This window comes from Mirounga leonina, unplaced genomic scaffold (genome assembly GCF_011800145.1).
Source record: "Mirounga leonina isolate KUSES-001 unplaced genomic scaffold, KU_Mleo_1.0 Mir_115, whole genome shotgun sequence".
NCBI lineage: Eukaryota > Metazoa > Chordata > Mammalia > Carnivora > Phocidae > Mirounga > Mirounga leonina.
Window position 1 is genome coordinate 78,481,775 of NW_023270268.1, and position 15,105 is coordinate 78,496,879.

Here is a 15,105-nt window from a genome sequence, read left to right on the forward strand (position 1 = left end):
TCACTCTCATGACCTAATCACCTCCCAAAGACTCACTTTCAAATACCATCACAGTGTGAATTAGGTTCCAACACATGACCCAGACATTCAGTCTATAGCACAGTGCCCGGGAGAAGAAAACCCAGGATATAGGCAGGGGTCCTGAGTCTGAAACCCGACTCTAGCACTAAATAATATTTTGTCTCTTTGACTGCCTGGTCCTCAGTTTTCTGTTCTGTAAATTGGTGATGAGTCCAGCTTTTCTGTGTTGGTATGAGAATGAAGTCACGTTGACGTACCAACTATAAAGTGCTATCGAGTAAATTTTTATTATCAAGGAGTATGCAAAAGATGCCTGAGAGTCTATAACTACAATTCCATGATGCATTATTAATTCTCCTTTCTAAAAATCAATGGCTCCTGCCACTAATTTATCACTATAATGATTCTTATTCATACTCTGGATAGTAAGAGAAATCACAATCACACTTTCTGGTGGAATGATGCCTTTAGTTAAGTGAATCTCCAGATGCTTAAAGCTGATTTTCCCCTCTGGCTCTCAGAGACTGATGGCTTGTGCTGTCTTATAGGAACTGCAGGAAAAGTTCATTGGCTGGTTTAGCTTTTGGGGTGGGCTTTCCCCTCAAAGCACAGTCCTGAAATGATTCCACTCTGCTATGTTTGAAGCTCAATTCAAGTTCAAAGCTCAATTTTTTTTTTTTAAGATTTTTATGTATTTGACAGAGAGAGACACAGCGAGAGAGGGAACACAAGCAGGGAGAGTGGGAGAGGGAGAAGCAGGTTCCCCGCCAAGCAGGGACCCCGACGCGGGGCTTGATCCCAGGGCCCCAGGGACCATGACCTGAGCTGAAGGCAGACGCTTAACAACTGAGCCACGCAGGCGCCCCTAAATTTATTGAAAGCTTGTTCTCACCAGGAATTGTTGATGGACTGTGGGGGTGTTCCCAGATGAATGTCATCTTCACCCTGCCAAATAGGGGCTCACTCTTGGTGAAAGGAACAGACACACACACACACACACACACACAAGATGATCAGTGCTCAGTTCTAAAATAGTATAATTCTACACAGTGGGAAACTCAAGCAAAAAAAGATTAATTCTGAATTGGGGGCTATCTGGGGCATACAGGTGGGGAAGGTGTGGTTTGAACGGCCTTGAAAACTTGCTAACACACTGGCAGAGTGAAAGGGGAAGGGACTGGCCTGTGCAAAGGCCCCAGGGAGGGAGTGATTAGGGGAGAGCAGAGTCTGAAGGGGGGGGCAGAAGTGGTCTGGAGCCAGACCAGGGTGGAGGACCCTTGACACCTTGCTGAGGTTTGGTTTCATCCTGCAGACAACAGTGCCTTGGGAGGAGTCAGGGTAGAGCAGACCAGAGTGTGGCTTCCGTAAGAAGAATGAACCAGCCATAAGGAAGTGTGCACACGGTGCTTTTCTTCCCTGCCCCACAGTGGGGTGGTTTTGGGGGAGGAAAGGCTGGGCAAAGGCTCCTGGAATGGCTCTGACTGACTGGCCCCTCCCAGGAACCGCTCCTGACCTTCTTCTGTAAATACCCAGTTACCTGTTCATTTCCCCAATTATCCCATCAGTGAAATCAAATCAATCACTGTTAATTCTAACCTTAATAAACATACTTCAGTTTACATATATGATGCTCTTAAACCATAAAAAACTGTATGTGAACTTTGCAAAGGTAGTTTAGGTGGAGAAAAAAATAACATTCAATTAACAAGCTTGTCAGAAGCTGACTCATTACAAATGACAGGAAAGCATGTTTGCGATATTAAAAACAACTTATTAGAATATCTATTTTCTAGAAAGCGATTCCATATTAATAAAAGGATAAAAGCCTAGGCATCAAATCTCAGAACAAAGTTGAAGGGACCCTTGTGGATTAATATCCACAATCACGGGAAGCACTAAAGTGTGGTGGGTAAGCGCAATGCGTCAAGTGGCAGGCTGCCTACATCATATCCCGAATCCGCTCCGTGAGCTACGTGACATTGGGTAGGTCCTTAATTGTACCGAGCTTCAGCTCACCCACCTATGACGTGAAGATAAAAACAGTTGTTGTGAAGGCTAAATGAGCCAATATAATTAAAGCTCCAAGAACAGCCCCTTCTATATCACAAATGCTGTATAAACAGTTGCTGCTATTACTATTATTATTATTACTTCTCCTCTCTGTCCCTATGAGGAAGGAAGGAAACCCATGTCAAGGGACTTACTATGTGACAGACACTTTCACAGTTATTCATTGGATTTAACATTGAGAGTTCTTTGCATAGGTTGGTGTTATTAGGCACATTATATTGATAAGTTAGGTGACCTTGTTGGGGTCACCCAGCCAGGGAGTGGCCCACTGAGGTTGAAACCCGAGATGATCTGGCCCCAAGTTCCCATCCATCAGGATGAACTCTCTTATTTTGAAAACATTCAAGGCAAGTTTGGTTGATCCAGTTTTCTCAGATCAGCTTGGCTGCGCTTTGTTAAGGAGTACCAAGGGTGGGAAGAAGTCTGCTTTCCTCCCCTATCTTATGCGCTCTAACATAAGCGGTGCAAGTTGCTCTCGCAGACTGGAGGTGCTCACCAGCCTTGTGCTCCATACCTCCACTGTTGACACAGGCAGAGAGAAGGAAGCCCAAGATGGCCAATGACAGCCTCTTAACACATTCATGACCCTCAGGGAAAACAGAGCAGAAGTTGAGGTAGAAGAAAATCTACCTAAAATGGGTTTAGTCAGTGCATGATTCTTATCTCTGGTGCGTGCAGAGCTTAAGAGCACAAAGCCTTTTCCTATATGCACATATGACCTACTCCTCATAACAACCTGAGAATGCTCAAGCAAGGATCATCCCCTCGTTTGGACACCTGATGAAACTGAGACCCAGGAAAACCAAGAGGTCGGAAGAGCAGGGTTTTGAACTCTGACCTTTTCTCATCCAAGTTTGCTGCCTCTGGTGGTAAGGAAAAAATATCCATACCAAAGACAAGATATATAATTTTGAAATTGAAACACAATGGAAGGCCTCGTTTAGAGAGGTGGAGGAGGGTGCTGTGGTCCTGTCCCAGGGCTATTCACCTTGCATTAATATTCTTGCTCCTGCCAAAAGGCTCAAGCTAAACACTTTGGGGTGTTAAAAAGAACAAATGCCTTGTGTCAATCCTCAGTCACTAGGCAGGATTCCCCTTTATCTCCAAAGGTATCTCCAGAGGGTCAGAGTGTGGGCTAGGGTTCAAAATCACTCACATCTGATAGTGGAACTCCCTTCTCCCGTGTGCTTCTTTGACTCAAGTGGAAGGTAATTCTAGAAATTTCTGACCCTGTGTCCTTGTCAGTAGTAATTTTAAAAGCTCCATTCTTAGCGGATCTGTGAGGGACTACTTCTGTCACAGCAGGCCTCCTGAAGGAAGCAGCTGGTAGAGTTCTCATCCTGCCTTTGGCTTTCTCCTTCAAGGAAAAAACTCCTTGAGAGCCGAGCATGTCTGCATCAGTCTGGCCTCACCCCTCTCCATGCCTGACTCTGGATGACTGGTGAGAAACAATGTTCTCTCTGTCAACTGTCATGACCAACTACCCATGTGGTACTCTTCACCTTGAGAAATTTCTTCACACGAGTCTGGCACTTGGCTGATTTTCCTTATTACTTAAGTTTGGAAGCACTTAGGGGTGTAATCTTGCTGTCAGTCAAAGCTAAGTTTTCTACCATCAGGAGAATTTTTTTCTAGCTCTGTGTGTGTTTTTGTTTCTTTCCCAAGTCCTTCATATCCTTGATGAGGACACAGGGTGCAATGTGGCCAGGAGGAACTCAGCTTTGGCTACTTGGAGTGTTAAGATGGGAAAGAGTTAAGGCAGGGTAAGCTCAGGCTGTAGGCACTAGTTGTTAGAGCACAGCGGAAGGAGAGAGTGTCAAGAAGATCTTCCAAGTAGAAAGGCTATTTTCCAGGATCCAAGAGCAATGTGTGCCAACAATTGAATGACTAGCAGGGTGTGCCTCTGCTGTCCAGTATCCAGGAAAGAAGGCAGAACCAGGGTGCGAGCATCCTGGAGGATTCTGGAACCCCTCTTCTGGGGTCATTGTCTGAGGCTCAGGCTGAGACTTTGTGCAGGAAATAGGATGCGTCCCAGGGCGTTCTCATCTAAGGCTCACCAACTCCAGTCCATACTCTGGGCAGGTGTGGCCCTAATCCACATCTTAGTCCTGGTCTCCTGCTTTCTGCCTGCTAGTTACCATTAATGGCTCCTCAACCCCTCAGACTCCAGAGGTCCACATGCAGTTCTCTTAGTTCATTCACTCCCACACTCTTCCCTGCTTTGCTGTGTGTGCAATCTCTGCTCACAACGCCCTCCCACCCCGCCCCCACTCTCCGGGTGGGAACTTGCGGGTTATGGATGAGTTCTCCTTCTCTTTCTCCACACATAAAATTCCATTCGCTCACCTACCACCGTGTCTTTGATCTTTTCATTCCTGCTAGGGCTGTCCCAGTCAGACTGCCTTCACGTTTTTCATGGATCACTAGCAGCCTCCTAATTATCTCTTTCTCTCCAGTTTCTCTTTTCATTGGTCAGTCCTTTGTAGAGCTTCTTGAGCCACTTTTGTAAGTTCCAGCCCTGGTCATTTTATTTCTCTTCCTCAAAAACCACTGATGGTTCCCACTGCTGTTCTTTAGCCGGCCATTTGTAGCAAACACTGGTCTGCTCCTTGTGACCACGTCAGTGTCTCCTGTCTATAACTTTCCTCTCCCTTGCTTCTGGTTATGCTGTTCCATCTGTCCAGAACTCTCCTCTCCTACATTTCTCTTTGTCAGCACCCTTTTCAAGGGCCTGGTCAAATTCTACATCCTTTGTAGAGAGTTCTGTGTGTATCCCATGAACAACTTAAAAAATGTCCTCTGCACCTCTGGGCATTAGGCACTGTACTAGGTGTTGGTGAGATACCCATGAACAACACACACACTGTTGCTGTTAGTCTTGCACAAGTAGACTTCACACAAATAAACACACATATAAATATAAATAATGAGTTGTTCTATGCATTTTGAAGAAAAAGAACTTGCTGTCCTGAGGCAGAATGATGCAAAAGAGAGGGAGTATTACTTAGCATCTGTGAAGTCAGGGAAGGCTTCTCTGGAAGTGATGTTAGGAAGATAAATAGAATGTAGGCAGAGAAGAGCAATGGAAAAATGGGTATGTGAGGGCCTTGCAGCAGGAATGAAAGAGCTTTGCCAATCCCTAAGGTCAGAATTGACTGCTGTCTCTCTTCTGTGTTCACAGAGCCCTTGGCACCTCGGAGACCACATGCATTGACACCTGCTCTGTGTTAGCGAGAACTACACAGTTTTCTGTCCTTCACAATAGACTGAGGATTCTGTCTGGGTAAGGACTGTGTGTTACTCATTTCATTCAACAATTCATTTATCCAACAAGTATCTCTGCACACTGACTGTGTAGGCATACCTAGTAGGTAGGTTCCAGAGTCAGAGATCAGTACCAGATATACAGTGATGAGCAAGGTATCCCATGCCTCTTACAGAGATCTCGTCTCTGCATCTCCAAGATTTGGCATTGTACCAATCACACAGTAGGGACTCAGGGAAAATGTGGAATCGGGTACCCAGGCATATGTGCTTGTGTGATAACAAGATGAGCTTGACTTTGCATCAAAACACTTTCTCCAAATGCCCCCAAGCAGTTTCTACTTCTCTAGGTCATTATGGAGACCAAGGCACCTCTAACCGAATATCCTGCGGAGACTAGAGGACACACCCAGCCATCCATTCCAGTCCCCTGGATGCTTGGGCACAAGCCATCCTCCTTTGAGAGCAGACTCTGCCAATTTTGAGTCGTTTGACCGTGTTCTAGTCTGAGCTAATTTTGTAAGTCAAATTGCTTAAGAGTGAATATGAAATCTTTGACTGAAGCCCAAATATATAAATACCCATCACATTTCCTTCCTCCCCAATTTTGCAATCATCCAAAAAAGCTGTTCATGTTGTCCAGCGTAATTAGTTATTTATACACCCTCATGTGGTCTATTGTTCAGAATTAAATTGTCTGGTATACAGAATTTCTCTTGCAAGGCTTGTTTTGCCATTTTACTGCTTTTTGGAAGCTGTTTGTAAATATGTCCTCGTGGAACCCTTCGGGAGACTTCTGAGCAGACCCAGGATTGGTGGGGGGAGTAGGGGTAGAATAAGCTAGTCTGTGTAAGCAAATCTGACCTCTGACGTCTCACACTGTCCCCTGACTTCAAACACAAAAATTACCAAGAATTATTCATCCTTTCCTTGAAGACCCAGGGGAATTAGAATGAACACAAAAATAGCCACGGAGAGGTAGAAGTGGAAATCATCTTGGAGGTCTAGTCGTAGGTTCTAGTGACTCCGTTTTGCCCAAGAGGAAGCTAGTTCCCAGAAAGAAGAAGTGAAAGAGACAGGCCCACAGCCTCTTGCGGGTTAGTGGCAGGGCCATGCCCAAACCCTCATCAGCTGACTCCCATGCTCTTTCTACTAAACCATTAAGTATCCTAGTGCAGAGTGCTTTGTTTCTGGGCGTTCCTGGGCTTGTCACGCTTTGCATCTGAACTAGATGGCTCCAGACTGCTTGCTTTGGGCCCTCGAGTCTCTATTTTATAGCTATTTTTTCTCCTCCCAAATGGTTTGGCAGCCAGGTATTACGGATGAGGATTGCCTATTGTGAAGCAATTCTGCTTTCTCTTCTGCTGTGCTATGGTCAGAGACTCCAGATGATCTATCAATTTTATGTAAAATGAGACTTTTTTCTGAGTGAGGGTCTGAAGGTCTCTGCTTCATGGGAGACATCCATAAGGTTTATGACCCAGGATATGGTCTATCTTGGTGAATGTTCCATGTGCCCTTGAAAAGAATGTGAATTCTGCTCTTGTTGGGCAGAATATTCTGTAAGTGTCAATTAGATCCAGTGGTTGATGGTGGTGTTCTGCTCTTTATCCTTGCTGGGTTTCCATCCATGAATTTTAGTCTGTGAAATCTGTAATGTTAGCTTTGATTATTCAGAAGCCTTTTAGATTTTCTTTCTGTATGAGAGTATAAGATCTTAATTCTTATCTTAAAATGGGACTTTCTATCCAGCCAGGTTAGGAGTTAAGAGTTGGGCATTTCTGGAATGGTTGGCCAGATAGTATGATGGGAAGAATCCTGAAATCTTCCTCCTAACACGCATATATGGACGTCAGTATGTAAATCTACCACAGTGGTCTTATATGAATTCTCACTGGAGTGAGACCTGTTGTACCTGAGAAATATCACATTGTGACTTTTAAATAGCTAACATCATAACACTAAAAATTCATTATCTTACTATGTTATGATTCATAAAATCCCCAGATTTTCTGAAATGGTCACATGTTAATGTTACACACTTAATTTTAAAATATATTTATGTTTTAAATTATTAAATATGTAATCATACAGAAAAGATGTAACAGAAGTCATGTACTCACCCTCAGAAAACAGATGCTGATCATTTTGCCATATTTATTTTTTTGTTCAAAGAAATTAAATGTAACGCACATAGTTAAAGCTCCCACCTTCTATTTCCTCTTCCTCCTGCCTTCTTTCCCTCCTATTTTCTAAGGAGGAAAACACTATTCTGAATTTGGTGGGTATCCTTCCCATGAATGTTTTGGTGCCTTCGCTCTAAGCAGATGTATCTAAAATTTATGGCCAGGAGAATTGCAGGGTTATTTATTTTTATAATCCGGGGAGAAAAAAAAGACTCATCTGTCATGTTCGGAAGGGCTAGGTCGATTTTAATCTCTATTCCTTTCAACTGGATTTTGCTTTAATCCTGGTTTTTATGTTCTTTTTCTGGTGATCTTCCTACCCAGCTTTATTCCCTCCTAGCTAAAGTCTCATTTGGCTTTTGCCAGAACTGGTAGCTTGGACTCCTGTGATTTGGACTTTCTGAAGCCATGGTTTCTCTGCCTTAGGCATTGCTCACTCTCAATCCCTGGACTGCGGCCCCTAGGTAGGAAAATCTGTCAGGCTCTGCACCTGGATATCCTGTTGCCTTATGTTCCCCTAGCCTATGAGTGGATGTAGCTACTGCTGCCAGACCTGAGCTGTCTGCTCAGCATTCCAGCACAGACAGGCAGATTTAGTTTCTATCCTGCCTTACCTGTTCTGCTTAAATCTTCCATGTCTGGAACACAACGCCTTGAAAGGACACATCAGGGGAAAGCTAAGGCTGGGAAGGTAGGGGCTGTTGAGTATGGTGATGATGACTGATAATTGCTACCATTTTTTAAGCAATATCATAAAAATCGTGAGACCTGGGGCATAACAATATTCAGAATGCGATGTTCCAAATAAGAGTAGAGCACCTACTGCATGTCAAGTACTGAGCTAGGTTCTTTTTATCTCATTTATTCTTAAAAGTAATCCCATATTTTGTAGATGAGGAAGCTGCGGTATAGAGAAACAGGATGCTACAGTGGAAAATTATGGGATTTAGAATATGACAGACTGGGTTCAAACTCTGGGTCTACCACTTATACCATCTTGGACCAGTTTCTTAACTTTTCTGAGCTTGGCACAAAGTAGGTGCTTGCAGTGATGGCTATTGCTACGGTAAAAGGTCTGGCTTCTTGCCTCTGGTTACATAGCTAGTGTACAGTAGCTGTGGGATTCAAACCCAGGTCTGCTTCTCTCAAAGCTACCCTCTTCTCAGGGAGATGGGAAGGTTAGATGTTATAATATGAATGTTGCTCCCTTAGAGGGGGTGTCATGGAGTTTGGAAAGAGCACTAAACTTGAAATCAGAAGACTTGGGTCCTGTTCTCCATGACAAATGAGCTGGGAGACCTTGGACAATTCATTTCCTGTCTCTTTTTCCTTGATTTTCTAATTTATAACACAAAAGAGTTGTGTTATTTCAATTCCCTCTAGGTTCTGTTTGTTCCATGTCCAGCATTCTGTGCCTCTGATCAAGAAACACAGGAGCAAATGGTCTACCCAAGGGAGATGAAGAAAGGCAATGGCATTGCTATTTTAAAGAAGGTGAGGATAGGAGAGTAGGCAAAGCCTCTATCAGCTAGCTGCTTGTCCCAAATCCTTAACAACTGAAACCAGTTGGATTTCTTTTCTGCTCCCCAACTTGAGCTGGGAAGGGACCGAGGTCATGGAGGGTTTCAGAAGACAAGGCCAGTTGCCCACATTCATCGCTTTCTTGGGTAACTTCTTTTCTTCTCTCCCTCTTTCTTCCTTTCTTTCCTTTTTCCTTTTTTTAGAAGGAGAGAATGGAAAACAGAAGATGGCTAAGTAAGGTAACTAAATAAGAGATGGAGAGTTATAGGTGGAATTTTATTTCTACCCCAGGTTTCTTCTTTTACCTTTCTTCCCAATTCTTTCTGGTTTTATTTTCTAAAAATAGATATATTTGAAGGATCATGAAACAAGTTCTGCACTTGTGTTTAGTGAATTTTAAACTCTGTCACCCTGGGGCCACCTGTTTTGCTGAAGTTAAAGGTAGGAAAAACCTTCTTGGAGGCCCCTTTGACCACTTCTAGGCCACTCTGGTGGTCTTTTTGGCTTTCGGATCAAGGAGGCACTCACTTGCTCAGTGAGTCTTTATTGAGCTGCTACTAAATGCAGTCAACCTGGCAGGCCCTAGGGACAAGGAAGAAAAGACAAGACTCCCATTCCCATCTCTTCTTTAGCTTACATATCAATATAAGTAAAGAGCAGAACACAAAGGTAAATATGCAATGATGGAAACTGAGAGGTGCTGGTGAAGGAGCTGTGGAAATCCCCAGTGTCTGCCACTCGGTTCTGGCTCTGGAGAAACTCCACTTCCACTATATGAGATTTGGCAGTCTGACCATGAATCACCATTCCGAGACCATCCTCAGCACATCTGCCCTCCATGTCGTCAGTGAGGATCACAGGGCCCCTGGGACTCCACTGCCTGGCCTCCTCGCTGACCTCCTGGGCCATGTTCTCGGAATGCTGGCATGGGTGTGGTTCTCCCACATGCCCTTTCCAGGTCTGCTTTGGAGTCTTCCCCCTTCTGATTGATACCCTTCACCAGGAAGCTCTCACCTCTGTCTCCACTTGTCCATATCCTACTCATTCTCCCAGGCTTTGTTCATCTTGCTGTAGTCACTTTAGAGTTCCTCTCCCCACCTCGGGGTCTCTGCCTCCCCTTCTCTGATGCCTCCTGGCATTTGGTTTATGAGCTAATCAGGGCACCCATCATGCTCTGCCCGGTGTTCTATAGTTATTTGTATATCCAGCCTAGGCCTTACCTACCTAGCCACACCTTGACAGCATAGATACTATTGATCTCTGTATCTCAAACAGGACCAGGCACAGTTAATACACCCCAATTGAATCAACACCCCAACATTAAAGTTAATAATCAAACATGTCCTATATAGTTTTACAAAGAGTGTCCATCTACATTTATCTAAAATAATCCTCAGAACAACCCTGTGTAAAAGAAACTATCCTAATCCCATTCCACAGATGAGGAAATAAGTTATTTACTGAGTGCTGACCCTCTGCTAGGCATTATGCTAGGAACTTTGCACACATTACACCATTCAATTCTCATTTAATTAAAAAACAAACAAACCCAGTAGTCATCTGTACTGAGCACTTACTCTGTGCCAGGCACTATTTTTAGCCCTCTATACCTATTAACTCATTTAATTCACACAACACTATAAGATAGGTATTCTTAGTATCCTCACCTTATACGTGAAAAAGTTGAAGCATGTGGAGGTTAAAAAACTTACCCAAGTCCCCATAGCTGAATTTGGATTCCAAACTAGGTAGTGACCATAGAGACCACCATTCACATATGAACATTCCCCTCCTTTCCTGAGACCACCATTCACATATGAACATTCCCCCCCTTTCCTGGCCCAGCACTGCCAATACCACTTAGTATTGCCTCTGTGAGGTATAATTATACCCATTTTGCAGATGAGAAAATGGAGACCTGGAGGGATTAATCAACTTGCCAATCTCGCACGACTGATCAGGGCACAGCCTCATCTTGTACATGCAAAGTGCAGATTCTGACCACTCATCTGTGTTGTCAGATAGATGTGACAATGGCCAGCCTCAGTATATGCACATTTCCTCAGCCATGTGAAAGTTTCATGATTTTTCAACATTCCTGTGTGTCTGCTATGCTCAGTGCAGTGGGCTGCATCCTGTGTATGTCGGGTCGGATGGGGACTTACAAAGACTCAGATACACTCCCAGCTTCAAAGAGGCAAATCAAAAACAATTAAAATATCCTTCACATCTATTCCTTCTTTTTTCAGCATAGTACTTGATGCTCCCTGGTAGAGATCTTGAGGGGACTGGGGAGACACAGGGAAAGAGCTAAGCCCAGAGTGGTCAGCAAAGGTGAGGAGAATGTGGATAGGTCCAGCAGGTGAATGTGACTGGCTTTGTTATTTGCAGTCTAGAGCAGTGCAGGGTGTGGAGACTTCTGGTGCCAAAGACGGCAGCTGTTCCTGCCTAGCTGTATACTGTGGCCTGGGATGGAGGAAGGGGCATGGGAGCCTATGGGGAGAGAAGGCCAGCAGCCAGGCTGGAGAGAAGCAGGCTTCTTGGAGCAACCTGTCTTTAGGACGAGGTGGATCCCTGCCCCCCTTGCAGACCACGGAGTCCGAACTGGGCACGGCGCAGGGTGGGGGTGGGAGTCCTGGGTTCAGGTCTCAAGCTGGCTACTCAGAAGCAGATGACTGGGAGCAAGTCGCCTCCGCCCTCCCACCCCTCGGTGAAATGGCTATAAGACTTTTTGCGGTGCTCGTGTGGCCTGGATTAGGTGGTGATGTTCATGAGAGCACGTGGCTAACTGAGTGCTAGGTGCATGTGAGATGCTGAGGAGGAAGAAAAGGCTGGGTTTTGCCTCCTCTGGAGTTCCTCATGACAGGATTATGCTGATGGAGGGCACATCGGATTGACTCACACATAACTGACAGGAAAATGGGCATCGTTTTCACTTCACCCAGTTTCCAGGCTGGGAACTTAAACCTCCCAATGAGAATCAGCTAGCATTAGCAAGTTTTCCCGGTGGCGGTGGGTGGAGTGGGGGGCAGAAGGGGTGGGGAGCTGAACCAGGATAGTGAAGGGGATGCTTGTACGCCAAAGATCCATGCCCGGAAATTAATGTCACGGAAGTGAAACCTGCTTTAGGTTCCCACCTGGTAAGGCAAACAGCTCTGCCCTGACTCACCATGTGCCCCGGGGCACATCCTTGCTTCTGTCCCAGACTCAATTTCTCCATCTGTAAAACAAGATACTACTTCCCAACAGCTTGAAAAGGCGTGGGGGTTCTTCGCACCCACGGGGAGATTTCTAAAGATTGGGTGAAAGAGGTGGGAAACGCCAGCCCATCTCTGTCCGGATCCCCAGATCCAGGGCTCTTAAACCAATAGTGGAATCCTTCTCTGGGCGGTGGAAGGAGAGAGCTAGAGGATTCCTGTCTGTCGGTGAGTGCGCTTGCGGGACAGAGGGCTTTTAAATGAATCACTTTGTATCTAGCAGGGCGGCACCTGCTCCTCAGCCTCCAAAGGCAGCAGAGCAACGCGATCATTCACAAGCTGCCGCTTTCCATTCACGTCTATAATTAGCGCGCAGGCTGCAGCCTCTCTGGAGCTGCGGGAAGGGCTTTGGGGAGGGGCCTATTCCCTAGCTCCTCCCCCTTCTTGTCCCCCTCCCGCGTTCTCCTCGCCGTCCCCCACCCTGGAGGCTCTGGCAGCCTCACCCCCACCCCACCCCAGGGTGCGCTCACCGCAGGATTCCTTCTGGTCTTGCCTGGACGCCAGGGCCTCTGTCCCCTCCCTTGGGGATCACTCCAGTGCAGTAATAAGCACCTTGGCCCTGCATCTCTAGGAGGGCAGCTATATTTAGAGTGGCATCCCCTTACCCCTCCCTCGCCCCTCTGGCCGCTCAGCCCGCCCGCTCCCGCTGCCCCTCCCAGCCACCTCTCCCTCTTTGTCGCATTACATAGTAATCTGAGATGCATTGGATGAGCTCCAGGGAACAGAATGTACTTGGCAGAGACGCGGGGCTTGATGTCTGCAAAATGTCGGAAACGCAGCCAAGAGCTGCTAACTGGGTCATTAACCTCCAAAAGCTAAGCGAGGACTGTAGGCCTGCTCTGCCTCCCTTCATCTCGCCAATAAAAGTGCCTCAGTGTGAGGGGAAGAAAAAGCCCAAAGTTGGCCGCTTTGATTTCTAGGCACCAAAGGCAGGCCCAGCCCCTCCTCCTGGCCCGGGCCCTTGGGCCGCCCCTGCTGCTTCTCTCCCTGTGTACATGCGGCCTTTGAAAGGCCCAGCAACCCCCCTGCAGCCCTTCCCTACCTCACAGCTCCGGGCCGACTTTCTTGCGTCCGGGAGGAAAAAGGAGAATGAGAAGGTTCCAGGCCCATCTCGGTCCCGCAACTAGATGAAAGGGTTTTGCCAATCTTCTACTCTGATTCTCTCCCTTCTAACTTCTTCCCTCCCTCCCTCCGCTCTGCCTTCTCTGCCTCCTTCCCCTCCTCTTTTGCCCCCTTGTCTCCCTTCTGAGAGCAGGCTGTGGGGTTGGGGCCTACACACACGGCCTGGCACGGGGAGAGGAGCTCTGTCGCTTGCTGTGTGACCTTGGATGAGTCACCCATTTGTCTGCTCCTTAATTCCCTTTTATGTCACTTGTTCATAGGAATAACACCTTCCTGACCTATCTCACAAAAAGTGGGGCCCACATTGGAAAGTCTCTTACCAACTGCCAAGCTCTGCTCCGTTTCAGAGATAACTCTCCCTGACTACCTTGACTCACATCCTTCTGAAAGCCCCAAGGCCCAAACTTCCTCTGGACTTGTGTGCGCTCCTGGACGTTAGGAATGTGAAGTAGTCTCACCAGGAACTTCAAAGGTTTGAACAGGTACCAGGGGATAGCCCCTAAAATCCACCCCCCTCAGGCTGTCTAGCCTCAGGATTGCCAAACAGACACTTCCCCCGAATGTCCAAACCCACTTCTCCAGCAGCTGGGTGGAGAGAGAAAGTGCTTGGTACTGAAACCAGAAGAGGTCCTGCAGTTCCTCAAATGATTCGACTGCCTTACTTGCTGGAGAGAGGACAGCTGGCCTGGGGAAACCAGCAGTAGCTTATGCGATGTGTCTGGACACCTGGGTAGTCTCAACTGATGTCAGAGACCATGCACGCTGATCTGTGCGACCCCACTTATGCTCCCTGGTGGCATCCACAAAACTAGAACCAAGTTCAACCTGGGCCTCCACGCCCTTCCCGCCTCATCCCTCCCTGGTCTCACTCCACCTCCCTCTGCAGCCACGTCAGATCTACCCTGCTCCTTACCACACCTCATAGAGGCCTGTGCCCCCCCGCCACTGGGCCTTGGCCCAGGCTTCTTTTTTTTAATTAGCTGGAAGGCTCTTTGGCCTCTCCTTGCCACACGTTCAAATCTTTTGCATCCCTCAAAACCGATTCTCAAATGCCGATTCTCATCTCTAGAGGTGTTTGTTCTCTTTCTCCTTCAACTCTTCTTGGGGCTCTTCCATATGTCTCAGTGTAAGCAGCTAGCTCTGGGTCATGTCATCGGTGTGCTTATTGTATCCTTCTTATGGAGGGGAGATTTCTCCGTGGATAAGGACCCTTTCTTGTTGACCTCAACTCTGAAGGTGTAGGTGCCCATATATCCTGCTCTGCCTTCCCAGTTTATGCCTATTTTGCTGGGATTATTATTAATAACTCCCTTTTCACCCTTAAGTGCTCCAGTTTGGATGATACATTGTATGGTCACCTTACTGAGGGTCTCTGTTCTAGTACCTGGCACATTAGTAGGACTCAGTAAATGGGGTGAGCTGCCATGAAGAGCATGTCAGAGTTATTTCTTACCCAGGTCCTGGGGGGCCTCTTGGTCCCCCCTTTTTTTCTCCAACCTGAAGGCATGCCCCCAGGTTTTTCCTTTCTCTTTCCTGGAGAAGAACTGCAGAAGCACCCAGTACCATTGTCTCTTTTGACATGCCTTCCATTTCCAAATGCTCCGACTTCCACGTGAAGTTGCTCACCCAACTCTTCCCATTCCTCTGAGCCCCTAAGCAGTAGG

General features: G+C 46.5%; 1 long non-coding RNA gene across 2 annotated transcripts; it reads right to left on the minus strand.

Annotated features, from left to right (window-relative positions):
* LOC118006937 lies at positions 1–13,687 on the minus strand. Of its 2 annotated transcripts, none has more exons than XR_004678231.1 (4): positions 13,362–13,687; positions 12,790–12,886; positions 12,232–12,282; positions 1–2,041 (listed from the first exon to the last, which is right to left on the minus strand). It is a non-coding gene; the product is annotated as an uncharacterized LOC118006937 (long non-coding RNA). The 2 variants fall into 2 exon arrangements; XR_004678230.1 differs by lacking the exon at positions 1–2,041 and adding an exon at positions 2,430–9,255.
* Positions 13,688–15,105: the final 1,418 nt, after the last annotated feature.